At 40.9% G+C, this 21213-nt stretch overlaps 1 pseudogene; it reads left to right on the top strand.

Annotated features, from left to right (window-relative positions):
* Positions 1 to 491: 491 nt before the first annotated feature.
* LOC130467459 (ATP synthase subunit alpha, chloroplastic-like) lies at positions 492 to 1284 on the top strand (annotated as a pseudogene).
* The last annotated feature ends 19929 nt before the right edge of the window (positions 1285 to 21213 follow it).

The raw sequence follows: 21213 nt of genomic DNA, 5'->3' as shown, positions 1-21213 counted from the left end.
CTTGTAAGTACTCAGCTTTTGCTGACTACGTGCTTTGTGTGTTTCTGGTCATGTCCTTTGCCTTAATGACCCTATGATGATCCATTATTTTCACTTGCATTGTTGGGGAGTAGAATAATATAGCAGGTTGGTAGATCAAGTACGATCGAAATCATGTGGCTTGGGATGATTGAGAGAGTTGCATGCTTTCGTTCTTTGAAACTATTTTATTTAATACTTTAATTATGTTTGAAATGTTTGAATTATTTATGTTTTGGGTTTTGGGCCATTATGGTTCCAAATTGTAGGAGGCCTCAATATTTCATTAATTATGGTTTTTAAAAGTTAGTTGACATTTAATTCCGCTGCGTAATTCTGGTAATAGCCTTAACCGTTATCACGGTGGCGGTAATACTTAAGTAATTCCTTTATTTTAAGTTGGAAAATGGTTTTATAAAAGCAAGGAATTATTAGGGTGTTACATTACAGTATCTCGCTCCTTATACCGGAGCGGCGCTGGCGGAATATTTTATGTACCGTGAGCGACACACTTTAATCATTTATGATGATATTTCCAAACAAGCACAAGCTTATCGACAAATGTCTCTTCTATTACGAAGACCACCTGGACGTGAAGCTTATTCGGGAGATGTTTTTTATTTGCATTCACGACTTTTGGAAAGAGCCGCTAAATTAAGTTCTCTTTTAGGTGAAGGAAGTATGGCCGCTTTACCAATAGTCGAGACCCAAGCAGGAGATGTTTCGGCTTATATTCCTACTAATGTAATTTCCATTACAGATGGACAAATATTCTTATCCGCCGATCTATTCAATGCTGGAATCAGACCGGCTATTAATGTGGGTATTTCTGTTTCTCGGGTAGGATCTGCGGCTCAAATTAAAGCCATGAAAAAAGTAGCTGGTAAATTAAAATTGGAACTGGCGCAATTTGCAGAATTAGAAGCCTTTGCACAATTTGCTTCTGACCTTGATAAAGCTACTTAGAATCAATTGGCAAGAGGGCAACGATTACGCGAATTGCTTAAACAACCCCAATCCGCCCCTCTCACGGTAGAAGAACAGGTAATGACTATCTATACCGGAACGAATGGTTATCTTGATTCATTAGAACTTGATCAAGTAAGAAAATATCTTGTTGAATTACGCACTTATGTAAAAACGAATAAACCGGAGTTCCAAAAAATGATATCTTCTACCAAGACATTTACTGAGGAAGCAGAAGCCCTTTTAAAAGAAGCTATTCAAGAACAGATGGAACGCTTTCTATTTCAGGAACAAGCATAAAGAATTTTGATCAAAGGGGTTATTTTCGACCCTACAAAACATATGGAGGTTATTTTCCAGGTATTCTATGTTGTGTTTTTAAAGGGTAAGGAATAACATGTGCAGTGTGTAGACACCTACTTTTGTCCCCATTCCCGAAAGGGAAGGTTCGATGATGAGAACATAATCCCCACTTGGCAACGCATCTCCTATAAAATAACGGATCTCAATCACCCTTTTCATTTCACCTAAAACTGCTATTTATAGAAACCTGCTAAGAATAGTAACTGCCGTAAAAGGTAGTTGTTAAAAGTGACAAAGTCAAAAAAGATGGAAACCTGTCAGAATTAGGTGTTGCACTCCAACATAAATCCTAAAAGAGATAGAATTTGCATTCCTGGTATAATTCGAAAATAAGAGTTACGTATTAATTAAATTCCTAACGAGCCTAGAGTTCGTAACAGGCCCAGACGCATTCCTTCATAAGTTAATACGCACTAAAAGACTCGGATAAATCTCGAAAGCTCCGCGTTCTAAGAGTCCAAATCTGACAAAGAACTCGGCCTAGATCCCATTTTCAACGCCTGGATATGGGCGCCGAAATCTTCGGCACCCAGCCCTGGGCGCTGAAAGTGCCTAGGGCCGTTTTATCTCCGGATTCTTTTTGGATTCGTATCTTAAAATCTATATTTCCACACACCCTTTTCCTATAAATACAGCCTAAAACCGACGTGAAAAAGAACACACAATTCCATAACCTGAGTATTGACTCTAGCCTTAAGCCTAAGCCTCATGCTGCGAAATTGATCCGGCGTTCTGTTGCAATCGACCCAAAAGTCGAACAGAACGCATCCTGCCCCTTGTAGCTTGATGAATTAAGCCTAAATACTGGAACATTGCTTAGAAACCCGAGATTCATGAAATAAAAGGAGAAATAGCAAAGCCAAGTGCTTAGTTTTCTGAGAACCACAACGCATGCACCTCTCAAGGGTGCGTTGTAATGTGTCCCTCGTATGATTTAATCTCGTTCATCACCCTTTTATAAAATTGTCAAACTATTAATTTGATTGATCTATCACGCCTAATAAGATAATACCTTGGACAATTGAATTATCATGCTAAGTACCTTAAATCAATCTAAATAAGATAATCACGATCGATTTAGTATTATGTGTTGCATATTCCTAAAATCAATTCAGAATAGTTAAATAGTTTAACGCATGTCCCTTCAATTATTTATGCTGAGCTAGTAAGGATAATCTGCCTCTGGAGTATTATCGATGAGCACTCCTCTCGGTAGTTACAGTCCCCCGAACTCTCAATCTCTGCCCTGCGGGTGTACGTTGAGCGATCCCCACACCAGGGATCACAAGGGAACCTATGGCCGTCGTGGTCGAACATAATGGCACTCCCTTTATGTCACGATAACCGGGTTTTGTCAGTTTTTCTCATTGTCGTTAAAAACTGAATGGCGACTCCTATATTACTAGTCGATTGGGTGTAAACTCACAGGAAATCCAAATACACTTGATCTGACAACGTCACGGCCACGAGGGACGAGGTCACGCATTAGCCTCGTGCTTTTTCGACCCCCTCACAGTGGCGACTCCGCTGGGGACGTTAATGAAATACTCGTCCTCGTAGGTAATCAAAATAGCCGAAGGGTGAAACGATCCTTCCCCGCGTTTATTTCCCTATCAAGTTGGGACGACCTGAAAATCAGCATATTAATGTGAACGGACAGAACCGCATAACGAATCTTGGCTTCCTTGGCATGTTTCATCTCTAGAGTTGGGAATAAGGATACCCATCGCCACCCGGGGGGTGCATACGCTTCGAATATTGTCCACTCGGCACTTTCGCTAGTAGTACACCTATCCCAAACCCAATCGCTCGCCCACTAGGTCCCTCTCATTGGTGCATGCCCCCTTGGCTTACATCGTGATTGGCCTCTTGGGACGAAATTCGCTCGTGAATGCATTTCCCCGACCGGGGCATGTGTTGGATCTACGATAGAGGAGGTACCAAGCCGGCGCAAATATTACCCATAGAAGCCTATCATAAACTACGTGACATATTATTTTGCATCATGTTGTAATGTTAGTTATGTGTAGCGAATTATGTGATTGTGTGTGACAAATAATACTAGAAAACCAACGACCCTAAAAATTGCCCAAACATTCATAAACACCAATTGGCCGAAGAGTTATACCAAAATACGTGTTCCGTAGCCCCGGGCGATCGCCACAAAAATAAGCGACGCCCAGGCCAGCCTGTAACGGATCCCATAATGCTGCACAACGCGTAAAGGACGTTATTAGGCGAGCACGCAAAATTAAGTCGTATATACGAAAAAAGGATACGCGAACAGAATACGAGTACCAGTCAGGGACGCATTTTCAGTGCCCCTGGCTGGGCGCCAATCATTTTCAACGCCCAGAGCTGGGCGCTGAAGTTGCTGCCTGGCCTTTTGGTCAGGCACAGCAGCTTCGGTACCCGCGCATAAAGTATACGTAGCAATAAAAAAAATTTCGTAACAAATTTGCTACGAGAACGTATGAAAAAAGGCACTCGATTCTAAGAACGACTTATAAAATCAACAACTCCTTGTGTCGTCATTAGGCCTCCTATGACGACAATGTTCGGCACCAAAACCGAGCATGCTAATTAAAATAACTTTGAATGTCACACAGGAAAATGTTTCGAAAATCCAAAGAATGACCAAAAGAAGAGCCAAAAGTGTACCGACAAAAGTGAGAATAGAAAACCAGTAGAAAGAGTCAGAAGTCTAGACTAAGTAATGCTTAACTTTGGGCCTAAACTTTAGCTTGTCTTATGCATAGGGCTGGTTCTGCCACTTGGCGTCGATCTGAAAATCAAAGGTTTGTGCGTCTCGAAGCTACATCACCAACACAAGGTCTAGTAACTCCAAGCTCCATCCTTCATTCCCCCTTTCAAGGATCTCCGCTTCCCCAACCTCGATTCGCACCCTCAAACACGTCCATGGAAGAATTACGAGACCAAATGGTCCAAATGACCCAACTTATGAATTAACTGAAAATGGAAAACGAATCCTTAGTGGCTGCGCAAGCCAAAAATGACCTCGATAACGAGAAGAAGATCGAAAAAATGGTTCTGCAGCAAACCATGGGGAGCAAGTATTTCTCCCTCAATCCTAAACCTTTTCCCGGCAAACTACCGGAAAAGTTCAGTTCATCTGACTTACCAAAGTTCAAAGCCACGGACAATCCCCGTGATCATCTCTTGAGCTTTGTGAATGCCATGAACTTGAAAGGTGTGGACAAGTCCATGTATTTGCTTGCCTTTCCTTTTCCTTGGAACCTGTGCCACTCAAATGGTACTACCACCAGGACCCTAAGCTCTTCCCCACTTGGGAGGACTTTGTCAATGTCTTCATCAAGCAATACTCGTCAAACATGGATTTTCAAGTCACCATGCGCGAGTTGGAAGTCCTCTTCCAAAAGAAAAATGAAGGTTTCACGACCTATTTTCTAGATGGAGAGACCAAGCGTCCCAACTAATCAATAGGCCTCCTGAAACTGAATTGGTCCAAAATTCATTGACAACCTGGACCCAGCTTATAAACAACACCTTAGGTACTTGGGCCTTGATACCTTCAAAAGGGTTTATGATGTAGGAATAAAGATCGAGGATGATCTCGCAAAAACAGTACAAAGTAAGCCTGCATACAAAAGTAACACCTACAATAGGGGCCACACGCCTCAAGCCCAAGAGGTCCACGCCGTAGAAGAAACCCCAACCCGAAGGAGCCCTGGAAGGTGGACCCGAGATCGAAAGATTGCCCCACTCGGTTCAACTCTGGTACAAGCCTTCCAAAAACTGACCAATCAAGGAAAGCTAAGGCCCATAGGCCCCACACCCGACCCTTCGTTCAAAAATAAATATTGGGTCGAGGGCACCTATTGCAAATTCCATCAGGGAAATGGGCGCGATACTGAAAACTGCTGGAATCTAAAAAACACGATCCAGGATATGATAGAGGATGAAGTAATACCCCTCCCTAACGTTGGCAAACCCAACAACAACAAGATCCCACTCGGTTCTTGTCAAATCTCTCTCGTTCAACCAGAAAATAAGAACTTTGACCCTACGGTGTATATTACGCCTCAAGGTGCACCACTCGCCATGGTCCCTATGGATCAAATCGAGAGAGAAGTGTGCGGTGTATGGGATGATGACGCTGAAGATGTCTATCTGTCTCAAGTATCGGGTCAGGACCTCTTTACTGAAACTTGGCCCGGGCATGCTCCCATTGACACCATCCCTCAAGAGTCCGAAGTTGACAATCTCACTCGGTCCGGAGGGGTATACCAACAGGATATTCGCCCACCTCCCGGGGACGACATCCCAGTCAGACAGACTCTTGAAAACATACGGCACACCACCGCCGCAGAAGTCATCGAAAATCCTCTCTTGAAGCAACTAAAAAGAACTAAAGCCGAGATTACCATCTGGGATCTCATGTGCACTTCAAAGGAACATCGCGAAAATCTTATTCGCTCACTTGACCTCATCTCAGTCCCTACGGACATCACACTTGACTCGTTGGTTAACCACGTCACAAGAGATGTTGAGGAAAAAGCAATAGTTTTTACTGACAAAGACATACCTAAAGAAGGAGGCGCCCACAATAAGGCCCTCTATCTAGTGGTCGGATGCATAGGACAAAATATCCCCCTAGCACTCGTAGATAACGGTTCAGCGGTAAATTTTTGCCCATTGCGAAACCCCCATTGCTTGGGGCTAGGAAGCGATGAATTCCAAACCTCCACGCAAGGGGTACGAGCTTATGATAACTCTCGAAGGCCTGTGTTGGGAAAAATCAACCTCACAATACAATCCGGGCCCGTGGCACGTACCACGGAGTTTCAAATAATCGACATCAAGCCCACTTTCAACCTCCTCTTAGGACGCTCTTGGCTCCATGACTTATGAGGTGTGGCTTCTACCTTGCACCAAATGGTTAAACATAATCATAACAGGGTAATTCTGGAAATACGCGCCCCTCCTCTCGACGTCAGTTGTACTATGGTTGGAACGGCCGAAACTGCAGAAGACCTTTATGGTTTTCAAGTGGATGAAGCCATCCAAGTCATTGAGGACTATAATTTAGCATTTCTAGATCCGCGTGCATCCCGGGTCATCCCTAGAATATTGCTAGCTCAAGGCTATTTCTCGGGAACTCCATTGGGCATAAGGAAGAAGAACTACATGTTCCATCCCCCACCCAACAAATCTACTCCCTTTGGCCTAGGCTATGAACCAACGGAGGAAGATATTGCTGACCACTTGTCTAGGCTACGCCTTAAGCCAGCCAAGACAAAACAAGCCACCCTTCTTCCCCCATATCAAAGAACCCTTAACGGTATGTTTGTCCGGGAAGGAGAAGAACACCCATGCTGTGACTTCCCTAAACCCTTCGTTCAGGATGGCCTGCTAAAGCCCGGATTTGAAATTTTCCATGACTGTCATACTTTGGATGAGGCACCCCACCTCGCCAAGACTGAAACAGCTGAAATATTGGACAACCAAGCCCTATGGACATTGTTTAACGAATCGAGGCCTATGGGGGACGAGACTGTGATGACTACCCTAGCTCTACAAGATGAAGGTTTCGATCCAACTCGGTTAATCGCTCCAACATCAACACTAGAAGAGGCCGAGAACGGATGGGTGAAGACATGTTAGTGGGTCAACGCAAAGGGAATAGAGTTCAAGATGAGTACAGGCGAAGGACCAAGGTTCTACGAGACTAAACCCAAGGCTTGAGCCGTAGAGAGCACTTTAGCAAAACGCCTAGTAGTTCTTTAGATGATAGAAAAAATAAAGCTCTAGATATGGTCCTAAGAACCCTTAGAATATTGATTAGTTTATTTCAGTGTGTTTTCCTTACTTTCCAAATTAATAAAGGTGTAAATTTTCTCCTAAAATATTATTCTAACACTAAATAAGGACTAATCATACTTGCAAATATAAAAATCAAAAAAATGTAAGGAAGCGACCCACTGTAGGCCCAATAGCAAGGCCCACTCGGTCTTGAATCGTGACACCGAAACCAATTCCCGAAAATCCACAAAATAAACCACACCATCCCCTTCATATTTCCAAGACATAAAGGTCAAATCCGTGCAACCCAAAGAAACCAAAAGAAATCAAATCCAAACAATGCAAATGTTTCTCAAAAAAAAAATTTATAAAACATGAACCCATCATCCCCATCATTAACAACACGCACCTCAACCCACCCAAAAAGCCTACGCAAAGATCTTCATATCTTTCGCACCCTAACTCCATTTTCAAAGCCGTTTTGAGTCACGAATAGAAAAAATTAATCCGGACGAAAATGCGTCTAACGCTAACAGCCCAAAAAGCTTCCGAAATAGCGTCAAAATTGATTTCTGGCGAACAAAAAGTAAATGAAACAAAGAAAAAGGAATAAACGCAAGAACACGTGAAGCAATGCGCCAAGAAATCTCCCCAGGAATCATTTTCAACGCCCAGAGCTGGGCGCCGAAATCTTTAACGCCCCAGCCTGGGCGCTGAATCTCTCTGCTTGCCAAACTTTACCCAGAAGTGCTCGCCATTTTATCCGCACATACACGGAAAAATAACGAACACTGGGGGGGGGGTACAACACGTATTCAGATATACGTACCAAAAAAAAACACATGAAAAGATTTTCGTACAAATACATGTACTCAAAAAATAAAACAAATTTTTGGCTTACGGCAAAGCAGCAGATTAAAATAATAATAAACTTCACTTATTCTACCGTTTCGAATGATATGTTTCCATCTCAGAACGTACTTATCAAATTCGGCATTCTAGAATTTATTCTAGCTAGAACTACGTGCGACCTGATTCTAAGTTAAAGTTATTTAACAAGGATACGTAGGCAATCCTATTTATGGATTTGGTCTAATAAAATCAAAAAATATAATGTGCATAAGTGTTGGAAATGAGCAAATAAAAAAAGAGAAGCAAAAGGAAAACAAGAAAAATAAAATTACGCCTTTATTTATATTTAAAAATAATAAGAAGGAAAACAAAAGTGCTAAGGAATGAAAAACAAACACAACTGAAATAAATAAAGGGCACCTACACCCAAACAAGAACTACACTACTCGAGTTCTTCCGGATCATCAAATAAAGTTTTGTAGGGGGCGATGTTCGCAGGGTCCACCTCCACAGGCTTCTGCGCTGCCCCTATATCAATCTCCATAAGAACAGGCTCCTTGACACTAACTTCCAAGGATGCCAAGGGCTCAGAAACATTTTCAGTTTGAACAGCTATAGCCCGGTCAGCCTCAAGGGCACAAACAATGGTAGGGGAAGGATTATCAGCACCAATTGGATTAGCCACTGGTTCTACTAGGGGCAAAACTTTCCTAACCCATACATTATTCCGGCGACGATCTCCGCGAGAGCTTGCATTTCTTTTGTGAACGGTAGGCCCCTTCATGTTAGGCACCTTTTTAGGCCTAGAACTGGAACGGGGAGGAACTTCCTTTCGCTTTCGATCAGGACAAGCTTTTACAGTCTTAATACTATGGTCGCGAGGATTAGCAGGATCACGAATCTCATACTTAGCCCTACCTCGAGGTATCAAAAGCTCAGCCGACTCTGAATTTCGAGCCTTCGTTCTCACAGCCTTATCATCGGAACTCATCCACAACTTGTAGTTTTCGGAAAGACCCACAAAGCCATCTCTAGCCACGGTCCAACGCGGGAGGCCACCATAATACTTAGCCCACGCTTGAACCCGTGCTTGTGAAAAGACCGCTACTTTAGGTGGTACCGTATAGGAAAACGGGATAGTCTGCCTTAAGCCGTATTGTCGCATGACTCGGTAAGGAAAGATATAAACGGGCCGAGATAGCCCCAACAAAGAAACATAAACTAACACCTCGGAACCCCCCGTCATATTAGTCAAACCCCACCACGGTACCACCCACTTAATAGAGCATATGCCATGAGTGAAATAGGAGGCCCACTCGGCCTCGTCCTGGCCTTGGTGCAAATACTTTCGGTTACCCAAGGCTATAGGGCGATAATGTTTCGGATCGGCAGGAGCTTCTAGAAGCCTAAGTCGTTCCATCAGCCAAATCTGCAAAAAACGGGTGCGATAAGAAAAAATAATAATAAACAAAAGTCCTGCCTGGGGCGCACTTTCAACGCCCAGGACCAGGCGCCAGAAATTCCGACGCCCAGCTCTGGGCGCTGAAAATCAGCTCCGGGCAGGGGGTTGTCGAGGCAAACGAAAAAAGAAAAGAAAAAGAAAAAATATGCGTATTACTTTGCGCGAATAAACGATCGATTACCTGCAGCAATAGGGGGTTCCCCTTAAAATTTCAGACTTGGCATCCTTTTTTAACTCATCCGCACTCAGTAAGGTCTCGGCAACAACCAACGGCATAATGGAATGGCAACTTTCCATCTGGCTGATCAAAGGGATCAACCTTATGTCAGCGAACTCGCCATTGTTATTCGACAGTAAATAGTGGTTCAACAAGCAGAATACAAGTGCTCGAATGTTCAATTTCTGTTCGGTCATATTTTTACTAGGTCTAAAGTGATGTCTTACAAGCTTTGCCAAATTAACCTTATCACCCACAACGATCTCAGCGAGCATGTTAGCGTCTAGTACTAGGAAAGCCCCTATAGTTGTTTTACCCTCTTCAACAGTGCCAGGGGTAGCAGGAGTAGCATTGGTAGGATAACCAAGGATCGCGGCAAATTCATCTGGCAAAGGGCATACTTCATTGCCCCGAAAGACAAAAACATGGTGATCAGAATCCCAAAAGTTCAGGGCCGCATACAGAAAATTATAATCAATATTAATTTGTTGTAAGCCTAAGAATGCCTCTAAGTGGTATCCTTTCAACAAAGCCTTTTCTGTGGGATTAAGGGCTCTTAGCCAGCGCCTAACAACTCGTTGGAAGGAGAAGGGAGGAATCGACATGGCAAGAGTAGGGAAGAATAAAAGGTAAGCAATTGCAAAAGAGAGGAAGATTGAGAGTGGTGAAAAAGAAAGACGTACTTAATCCCTATATATACACGAAAGCATCAAGTGACATCCTAATCCCATTCGAAAACGCGTTAAGAAATCCGGGAACTGCCAAAATAGAATATCCAGCGCCCAAGGCTGGGCGCCGAAATTTTTAACGCCAGGTCATGGGCGGCGGAAATATAGCCCAAGGTCCGGACCCTTCAAACGCGGAGCAGGAAAGGACTTAAAACCGTGTTAGTAGACACGAGGCCCCGTTGAAATCAAGATCCGGGCCAAAGTAAAGCGTTTATTTGTCAAAATTATCAATCCGGGCCAAAGTAAGCTCGATATATTAAATATTGAAAAATGAAGCAAAACTTTGTCGCCCGGAAAATGAAGTCGCACTCCACGACTTCATCAAAGTAGCATACCACTACAAAGATCGCTCGCACATACGAGCACGGTCCCAAACACGATTAAAGACGTTATAAAATACGCACTTCTCTTGGCAAAGAACGACCACCAAGTAAAAATGCTTGGGGGCTCGAAAAAAGGAAAATATGCAAAGGGATGCAAGTTGAAACGACGTTTCCAAGCTACGTCCCGTGCTTGGACAAATTCAAAAATGAACTCAACCTCAAAGCAAAAGGTCTCCATTAACATTCACGTTTCCAAGCTACGGCCAGTTCTAAACGGTGACATACATCCTATGAGCCGTAAAGACTTGTTCAAAACAATGAAAGGCAGACGACCACGAAACGATGGTCCGTTTGACACGTTGCCAACCCATATTCAGGTTGCAACTAAATCCGAGCATCCCTCGAAAGAATTTGCTCTTACAAGAATGAATAAAAAGAAAATTCTCAAAAGAAATCACAAGAACAAATGAAATAGGGACTTGCCCACCTCAATCGGGCAAGATCGCGGCACGTACCACGCGAGTCCCAAATCAAAAAGATGAATTCAGGTTCGCTCACCTCCAGCGGGCGGGGCGTTCACCCTTAGCGGACAGGGCTCGCCCACCTTCAGCTGGCGGGGTCTGCGTCACTAGCCGCGCAGGTCCTCAGTTTTCGAAAATAAAAAAGAAAATAAAATCTTCAAAACAAAAACAGGCTCGCCCACCATCAGCGGGCGGGGTTTACGTCACAAACCGCGTAGGTCCTTATTTTCAAACATCAAAACAGATTCGTCCACTTCTATCAGACGGGGTGTCCACCCTCAGCGGAAAGGCTCGCCCACCTTCAGCGGGCGGGGTCTGCGTCACTAACCACGCAGGTCCTTAGTCGCTGCAGCGATAACTTTTCCCGGTTTATCCTTTTCCAAAAATCAAAGGATGGTTTCCCTTTTCCAAAAATTAAAGGATGGTTTCCCTTTTCCAAAAATCAAAGGATGGTTTCCCTTTTCCAAAAATCAAAGGATTGGTTTTCCGCTTTTCCAAAAACGAGCGATGTGCTGGATTTTCCTTCGTTTTACGTCCTACAAAAACAGGGGGTTTTCTCGTTTAGCTAACCCTGAAAATGAGAATCTTTAAAACGTTTTACCTCGTGATTGGGCTTGGCCAGGCCTAGTTACACTTTATAGCTTTGATTTCGAAAACATCTTAGATACTTCTAATGACAAAGTGAGGGAGTTTCTATACTATAAGTTAACAAATTCCAATGACACGTGAGGAATGTGTTAACACTTCAAGTGATGACCCTTAAGTCAAATGTTATCACTCGGGGGCTCGTGAGACCCTCACAAAATAGGTCACATACACCATGGCTTGTATGACGCACTCTGTCTGGTAATTTGACCATCGTCTCATCTCGAGACTCAGTCAAAGTGGGGGCTAACTATAGACACCTACTTTTGTCCCCATTCCCGAAAGGGAAGGTTCGATGATGAGAACATAAATCTCCACTTGGCAACGCATCTGCTATAAAATAACGAATCTCAATCACCCTTTCATTTCAGCCAAAGCTGCTATTTATATAAACCTGCTAAGAATAGTAACTGCCGTAAAAGGTAGTTGTTAAAAGTGGCAAAATCATAAAAGATAGAAACCTGTCAGAATTAGTTGTTGCACTCCAACATAAATCCTAAAAGAGATAGAATTTGCATTCTTGGTATAATTCGAAAATACGAGTTACGTATTAATTAAATTCCTAACGAACCTAGAGTTCGTAACGGGCCCAGACGCATTCCGTCATAAGTTAATACGCACTAAAAGACTCGGATAAATCTCAAAAGCTCCGTGTTCTAAGAGTCCAAATCTGACAAAGAACTCGGCCCATATCCCATTTTCAACGCCTGGATCTGGGCGCCGAAATCTTTGGCGCCCAGCCCTATGCGCTGAAAATTCCTAGGGTCGTTTTATCTCCGGATTCTTTTTGGATTCGTATCTTAAAAATCTATCTTTCCACACACTCTTTTCCTATAAATACAGCCTAAAACCGACGTGAAAATAACACACAATTCCATAATCTGAGTATTGACTCTAGCCTTAAGCCTAAGCCTCACGCTGCGAAATTGATCCAGCGTTCTGTCGCAATCGACCCAAAAGTCGAATAGAACACATCCTGCCCCTTGTAGCTTGATGAATTAAGCCTAAATACTGGAACATTGCTTAGAAACCCGAGATTCGTTAAATAAAAGGAGAAATAGCAAAGCCAAGTGGTTAGTTTTCTGAGAACCACAACGCACCTCTCAAGGGTGCGTTGTAATGTGTCCCTCGTATGATTTAATCGCTTTCATCACCCTTTTATAAAATTGTCAAACTATTAATTTGATTGATCTATCACGCCTAATAAGATAATACCTTGGACAATTGAATTATCATGCTAAGTACCTTAAATCAATCTAAATAAGATAATCACGATCGATTTAGTATTATGTGTTGCATATTGCTAAAATCAATTCAGAATAGTTTAATAGTTTAACGCATGTCCCTTCAATTATTTATGCTGATCTAGTAAGGATAATCTGCCTTTGGAGTATTATAGATGAGCACTCCTCTCGGTAGTTACAGTCCCCCGAACTCTCAATCTCTGCCCTGCGGGTGTACGTTGAGCGATCCCCACACCAGGGATCACAAGGGAACCTATGGCCGTCGTGGTCGAACATAATGGCACTCCCTTTATGTCACGATAACCGGGTTTTGTCAGTTTTTCTCATTGTCGTTAAAAACTGAATGGCGACTCCTATATTACTAGTCGATTGGGTGTAAACTCACAGGAAATCTAAATACACTTGATCTGACAACGTCACGCCCACGAGGGACGAGGTCATGCATTAGCCTCGTGCTTTTTCGACCCCCTCACACAGTGTTACCATTCCCTCAATGCGTCTGCTCTTTCTCCTTTTGGATCAGTAATGATTCTAGTAGACATGGTAGAACCAAGGGAGAATCCTGTACATTAGTCAGCGTCTTTGGTAAGATAATTGAAACTGTGTATGCAGACACTAATGGAGGACTAAGGTAATCAATACCTTTATGAGAGGTGCCTCTCAAAGCCGTGAATCCAAAAACAGTGAACTGTTCTGCCCATGAGGAGAGCGGTTTGCAATGTTCTCCAGTCAGCTCGTTCCAAACAGAAATTGTCATTGGCTGCTCATTGATGCAAAATTGCCGAAGGTTTGGCACGTATGATTAAAGTGCTAGATGTTTAGATTTTTAAATAGGGTCTGAGTTGTACCTATGGTCTGTCACCACAATTTCACGAACTAAATATTCGCGTTGTTCAAATCCAGTGACTTTCCGTGCTTCTTCTTCAAGGTACAGAACAACAGCAACAACATCTGCAAATAAAAGGAGCATAGAAATAAGCGTTGGCGCATGTGTATAGTATCACAACATGGTAGGGAAAAGGGTAGTTTCTTTACCAAATCTGTCAGTTGGATCATACATTCTTGGGATAGTGGCTAGGCATTGGTATTCTGGTAATATTGGGCCTGACTCAGCATTAATTCGTTGGATCACCGCCTGTGAGCCAAAGCTCATCCGGTATCCAAGCAGACCATACTTCGCGTCTTTGGCTTTCCAATAGTCATCGCTGGGTTTAATCGTAGCATTAGCTATCTCATAACTCCCCAAATGTTCAATAGCTTCCTTGTAGACATCGATTTGATTTCCAAAAAGTGCAGCACGCATTCGATTTCCCTGCCTAAAGCAATAGCATAAAACATCTTAAATAATCTACCACCACCAGTATACAAAGTATAGGAATCCAGAAAGCTAGGTTAAATGGAACTTTTATTTACCATTACAAGATAGCATTTCCATGATTTAAAGAGATGAAGAACGGAAAAACTCTGCTGCAGTGGTCTGAATCCCATGCAAAGTTGTTCAGCTTCTTTAATTGACTTTGGAGCTTCTTTGGCTGCTGTTTTTCCTATTGGTTCTGTAATTGGGTGTTTAGTGATTTCTCTTAGTTTTAAGCCTTTACTCTCTAGTTACCTATAAACCAAGTGAATCCTCTGACAAAGCAGCAAGCTGGGAAACTCCTTTGATTTTATGATTTAAAACATTTGGTTATGCATTTTATACCGGGATGTTCTCTCTCATAGTTTCATTCTTGAATTCTAAGTATTACCTTAATGATCAAGCATATTGCACTCTTACTCCTCAAGCTCAGACAAATTTCAAAAAAGGCTTAGCTGCATTTTGTTATGTGATAGGTTACCTGTTATATTTCATGGCCAGTTTCTTAGTTCATAAGTTTAGTGTTAGTTGCATCTGATATACAAGATAGAGTGGATATCAGTATGGGTACATTAAGACTTGAGAGATTGCGTGAAATTCATCACAGAAAAATAAATCTAATATTACATATACTGCTTTTTCTTCGATTTAGTTCAGTAAATAGATTTATGCATGTATGTTCACCCTAACTTAACCGTTGCAAGACTAATTTATGCATGTACATAAACTGGTCTCGGTATAAGAAGAATAGGTATGTGACTTTTGTCACTTAAGTTTATAGGTTCTCTAGCATATTAGTTTTTAGTTTCCGACATCTCATATTCTCATATTTTTCCGTGAAATAAAGTGTGCGGTTGCTTCTTAGTATTAGGAAGACCTATGTTACTATATGGAATTTATCTGCGGTAGTATATTTTTATGTTTGCATACGACTAAACCGACATAAGAATATGTTATAGTTAGCCTAAGTAAGGAGAGGATGTGCTCCCATATATGCGTGCATACTTGATAAACAAAACCGTAATCATACATGGTTAACAATAAGGGAGCATAGTCGAAAGCCCTGTTTTCCTAAGGTAACCGGTTTTTAAAAAGAATGTAGTAGGAGAGAATGGTAACTGGGAGCTGCGGCATGTTCTAGGCAGAGCTTAATCTTTTCTAAATGGCAGCTATGCATTGGGAATGAAGCAGCAGAAGGAAGCCTAACACTTATGGGGGGAACACTGATGTCTACCACTTACACAGAAAGCATGCACTTTGGGAATAACTGATTATGGTCAACATTTCATTTAAATCACTAATCTGGGTGGCCTTAAACTGCTGACTTTACTGCATAAATCAGACTGATACACATGGCATCCAACCTTATTCATGGTTGGGCCTCCCTGCCCTCCACTCTGTGAATAGCTAAAGCCCACCAATGACTTTGCATCATAATATAATATAAATTAACAACTGTATGGGCAGACTCCTCTATAAAAACCAACCTTCCTTCAACTCACTCTCTCACCTATCCTCTATTCAGGCTCAGACTAAACCCACCCCTTAAACAAAGCCTCTTCAGGTATATAATTTTCTGAAGGGCAATAAGCTCCCGTTCACCAAAAAGGCCCAAAACTAAACGCTCCTCAAATGGCAAGTGATGTCAAGATCGGGTCTTTTGTTGTACCATATGGTACAAAACAAATCGTATTCATCATGCTTAGATGGTGTATGCGTACCTAGATACTTACAGAAACATCACAATTAATACGAATGGTCTGAAGTACTATCGATACTAAGAAACATGGTCTGCTATACTGTCGATACTAACACGACATGCAGTTAAATTACCAGGCCATGTGTAGGTTTGATGAAGGTGAAGGTGTATGAAACTAAGGGTTGACACCACCAATTCCCGGTTCGATTGGCTGTCCCCCCAGGTTATGCACCTTCCGAATCACAAACCACCTAAGGACCAGCACTATATAAGCAACAAACGGTAACCGTTGGACAGCTATATTATGAGCCTGTTTTGGTTGCATTGGTTGCCATGTGACTGGTCCTCCCCGGGCACAGGCTTGATCAGACAGTCAGTCATGTCTTGCCCCTATAATGTATAGAGAGCTACCTTCGATCCAATGTATCCTAAAGTTAGAACTATTAATGAAGCAGTGTTATTCATGTTCCCTAAATTTGCAAGTGTTGTATGTATTATCTATTTGCTTTTACATTATCGTTTTGTGCCTTATGACGATGCTATCCCGTTAACTTATTTAACGTATCTATTAATGCTAAATAAGTTAACGGAATAGCATCGTCAATAGCAAGCCATATGAAAAAACAACAAACAGGCCAAGGGAAAGAGACTATACCAGAAAAAAAAATTAAAAACAGCAGTTGCATGCATACAATTCGACATAAAACATTTATGATTGCAGTGGTCACCACGTGCGACTAAACATGCAGTCATATTCAGGAAATCCAATAACTTGATAGATGTCATACGCTGGCCAGTAATTCTTATGTTTTTTGAAAAGAGTAAGAAGGTAGGATGGTGTTCTCATAGATAAGTATCAAATACAATAACGGAGTATGGTTCTGTTTTTCAACTAAGTGTAAGGAGTTCATATGTTTTTTGAAGAGCGAGAAGGTACAACTTTACCCGTTATTCTTCTGAATGTACAACTAAGTGAAAGGAGTTCCAGAAATTCTAATCACTGATTATGGAACGAGGTAAATAGAATAGGTAGAAATTCTAATCATTGATTACGGAACGAAAAATTCTAATCACTGGACGGTATTCATATTGTGAACTCATTTTCAGATCTGAAGTGTTTGTGATACTCTACATTTTTTATACTACTATGTGTTCAACATTTTCAGGTTTGAAGTGGCTGTGCTATTCATAATGTGTGTGTGTATATATATATATATATATATATATATATATATATATATATATATATATATATATATATATATATATATATATATATATATATATATATATATATATATATATTTATATACTGAAAATCTTATTTATTAATCCACACCAACTGCTGCTCGAGAAATGAGCAGAATGTCAGAACTAACCCTAAAAGATTGAACACTCAGCAGTCAACTAAGATTCAGGAGCTTAGTAAAGGCATGGGGAAAAACCAGATGGAAATAAACTTGCAGAGAACATGTAAGCAAGCATGAAAAAATGGACAACGAAATGAAACAATTATACCTTGTCATCCTCCATCACAAGTCCTTGGAATAGGATTCCCTTTGAAGGAGAGTTCCTTTCCGGTCCTTTCTCTACGACCTTGACCTTAACCTTGTAGCCCTTGCTTTTTTCAGTTAGCTGATCGAGATACACGCGTTCAGCCTTCATTTCATAGAGTTTGTACACATGGTAAGAAAAAGAAACATGATTAATCATACAGAAACAACCATGAATTCTGTTTTAGCTAACACAACAACATCATCTTTTGTAACTGTGTAACTTTGAATTATCAGTTATGAAGAGAATACAAACCTAGTTAAAAAGATCTATCATTCAATTGGCAGGCATTTGAAAAAAAATAAGGCAAACATTTATGATCTTATACATCAATGCAATAAATCCCATTTGATTTTTTCATACCTGACAAACTGCAGATTCTGACTGTGGAGAAGTGTAGAGGAAGTTGTAATATTCTGCTTAGGTTGTAAAAGTTTGGGACTAAATAGAGTGCTGCCACATCTTCATATATAGTGGCAAGAAAAATCTGTGGTCCAAAAGAAAGCCACAACAGTAAGCAAAGAGGCATTGGATAAACAGCAAATAACTATTCTGAATAGTGTTTTAGTGTCCTTGTAGTAGGTAAAGTCTTGTATTACCATGTCCTAGCACTATTTAAACCATACTTTGCTATTTAAAAAAAATTTTGCTTATCCTTTAAGAGGGAAATCTTTAAAAAGTACAGCTGACCTCTCTAATGGGTATGGCCATGCACTGTAGTCTTCTGTTTTCTTATTCCCTGGCAAAAAACAAACACCTTTGGCAGAGGCTGAAGTATTAATAACATTATATAAGCTTAGTCTGGGAAAAATGGTGTGAAGTACTAATACCATTATGTAAGTTTAGTGCTTCATAGATTTCTGCGAGACTTGGCATTTAAAGGGTTATGGAACAGCCTATATTAAGGCGAGCAACATCTGTAGCATCATGATGGTTACCTTCATATAACAGTGTCCGAGTGTATGTTCCAAAAGCAGTTAGTAATAGATAAGTTGCAATGATCTAAAGTGATATTCTCATGCTTTTCCATGTGCTTAATTAGGGATAAGTTGACAGGAAACAAACTGGCTTGATTAGGAATACTCGAGTAGGAAAGTGGGTAAAAGTGGCGACACAAACCGGTTCGATTAGGGAACTTGCTAAAATTGGTGGCTAACCTTTTGAAGATTGACCAAGAAAACGCCTAAATTCAATAGGATGCTTACTATCCAGAAACAAATGCACGTTCACGACATTATAACAGTTTAGAACACAAATCTCAAAACCAAATTTAGAAGTCTATTCTTACAAATTGATCGCCACTAAATTATGCATAAACCATTGGAAATGTGGGCAAAATGAGGGGATACGTCATGAGCTTCTCTCGTACCTGCAAGCAACGACAGTTTAATTTTCAGTTTACATTTGGTTGACTCTCAAAATAAAGAAAGATGAGGTCTCTTCTATGTTCACATGTAGTTCATATTACTTTGAAACGAGAACGCAATGACAGTCCGTATTATTTTGTTGTAGTTTTTTGTTTCTCTGTAATGCATTGTATTTCTTGAATTAGACAAGTGTGCACTTTATTTTCTTTCACCTGGAAGTGGTGATTAATATCTCTCACCTATAATGAATGTGTTAAGTAAGCTACAATATGAATGTATGTCTTAATACTAGTTTAATCAGCAAACGTGTGAAATTTGGTGGTTCTGAATCTGAACTACAATGAGCGAACAGGCAAGCAAAAAACCCCACAGAAATCTAAACGGCCTGGTTATAAATACTAATATCCTACAGAAAGAACCTTTGACAACAGTTATTGGGACCCGGGGTTTGTGCACAAAAAAAGGGGTTATTCCTGGTGTACAAGGCATAATTCAGTTAAGCATAGCAGGAAGATACTGATTGAAAGTATTCTGCAAGGATATACATTTCTATTCGGGAGAAAAAAAGGAGAAGGATTAACGAAAAGGAAGCAACACATAAGAACATAGAATCTCTTTCCTATTATGATAACTTCATGTTAAAGTTCAAGGACTTGCATTTAAATGACCTAATAACACTAGTTTTAGTGCCACCCAATCGATTGAGCTCAAGTGCTTTGATAATGAGAGCAGAACACTAAGGGACTTTCAAAATACTGTCAAAATAGCACATATGCAAACGTGTTTATCAGTTACCTACTTCCAATGTGCAAGTTGTTATTTAAGCAGATGGGTGTAATGAACTTACAGAAACAATAATATGAGGTTGTATGAGTTGTAAGAGATCTCACTTGGCATATATGAACACCAGAAACTTCTTGATCTGCATCAAAACAAATCTTGAAGCTTAGTATTAGGGGATGGACAGCTACCTGGCACATTATTTGGCATGACACCATGGGATCATAGGTACAAAGTCCGGAACAAAGGGACACACCAGGTTTCCAATTTGTCTATTAGTTTTTCCAGCTTTTGAAAGAAGAGCTAGCCAGAATTTGAATAAAATAAACCAAGCAGTTAAGTCTATCAGGAATCAGGAGGCAACCGCGAACTATAACTTCAGCTATTATATATGGTGCAAACAGCAAAACAGTGTGTGTATTAACTACTATTAGTTGAATGTAAGAACAAACAAAATCATGTATATATATATATTTGATGATAGTAACGTTGAAATGCGGAGTGAATACTTTTGAAATATCCTATGCCAAACTTGTTCAATTTCTTGTAGCTAAAAGTTTTTTGTCCCTATACATAAGGTAGCGTTATTGTCTGGTGCAAATAAGGGGTAATGCTAGATTACTTAGTCGCACTAAAACAACGAATGTTCACCAAGGATGTATTCAATTATAAAAATTCATAATCAAAGTCGGCAAAGTAAGGGCATACAAAACTGAACAGGGTATATACCTTATTTACCATTTCCTCTGCAACAGGAACATGCAGGTGACATTGGAATGTATGTGCTTGCATGATTTTCTACATAAGTGGACTGTCTTCCACGGGCATATTTGCAGCACAAACCAAAAGGCACAAAAAGGAGCAGCGACTGCATGGCATGAACATGTTTGGTTACAGTATGCCATACAAGAATAATACCAAAGCAAGCTGTAAATACACAGTCAGGAAGCAGATAAAAAGGCTTGTGATAGATTACCTGGTAAATCATATGATACTAGCTAATCTGAGCACATCATAGGAGATGCATTTCTGACACGGTGCTCAGGTTGGTGTTCCGGAGATTGTTTTGAAACAACTTTGACGTTACATGGTTTTCTAGCACGAGAGAACGCCACATAGAGTTGACCATGGGAGAAACACGGCTGGGGGAGATAGATGGAGACTTGGCTTAGTGTCTGCCCTTGTGACTTGTTAATCGTCATTGCAAATCTTAGTTTTATAGGAAATTGTTTCCTCTGAAACTGGAAAGGATAATTGGAAGATGCAGACGGCCGAAGCCTAATTCGGGGTATAAAAACATGGCTTCCGCTGTGCTGCCCCGTTGTGATTCATGCAT

The sequence above is a fragment of the Spinacia oleracea genome, chromosome 2 (assembly GCF_020520425.1).
Source record: "Spinacia oleracea cultivar Varoflay chromosome 2, BTI_SOV_V1, whole genome shotgun sequence".
In the NCBI taxonomy this organism is placed as follows: domain Eukaryota; kingdom Viridiplantae; phylum Streptophyta; class Magnoliopsida; order Caryophyllales; family Amaranthaceae; genus Spinacia; species Spinacia oleracea.
Note: the sequence above shows the minus strand (reverse complement) of the source record. Positions and strands in the feature narration are given on the sequence as shown.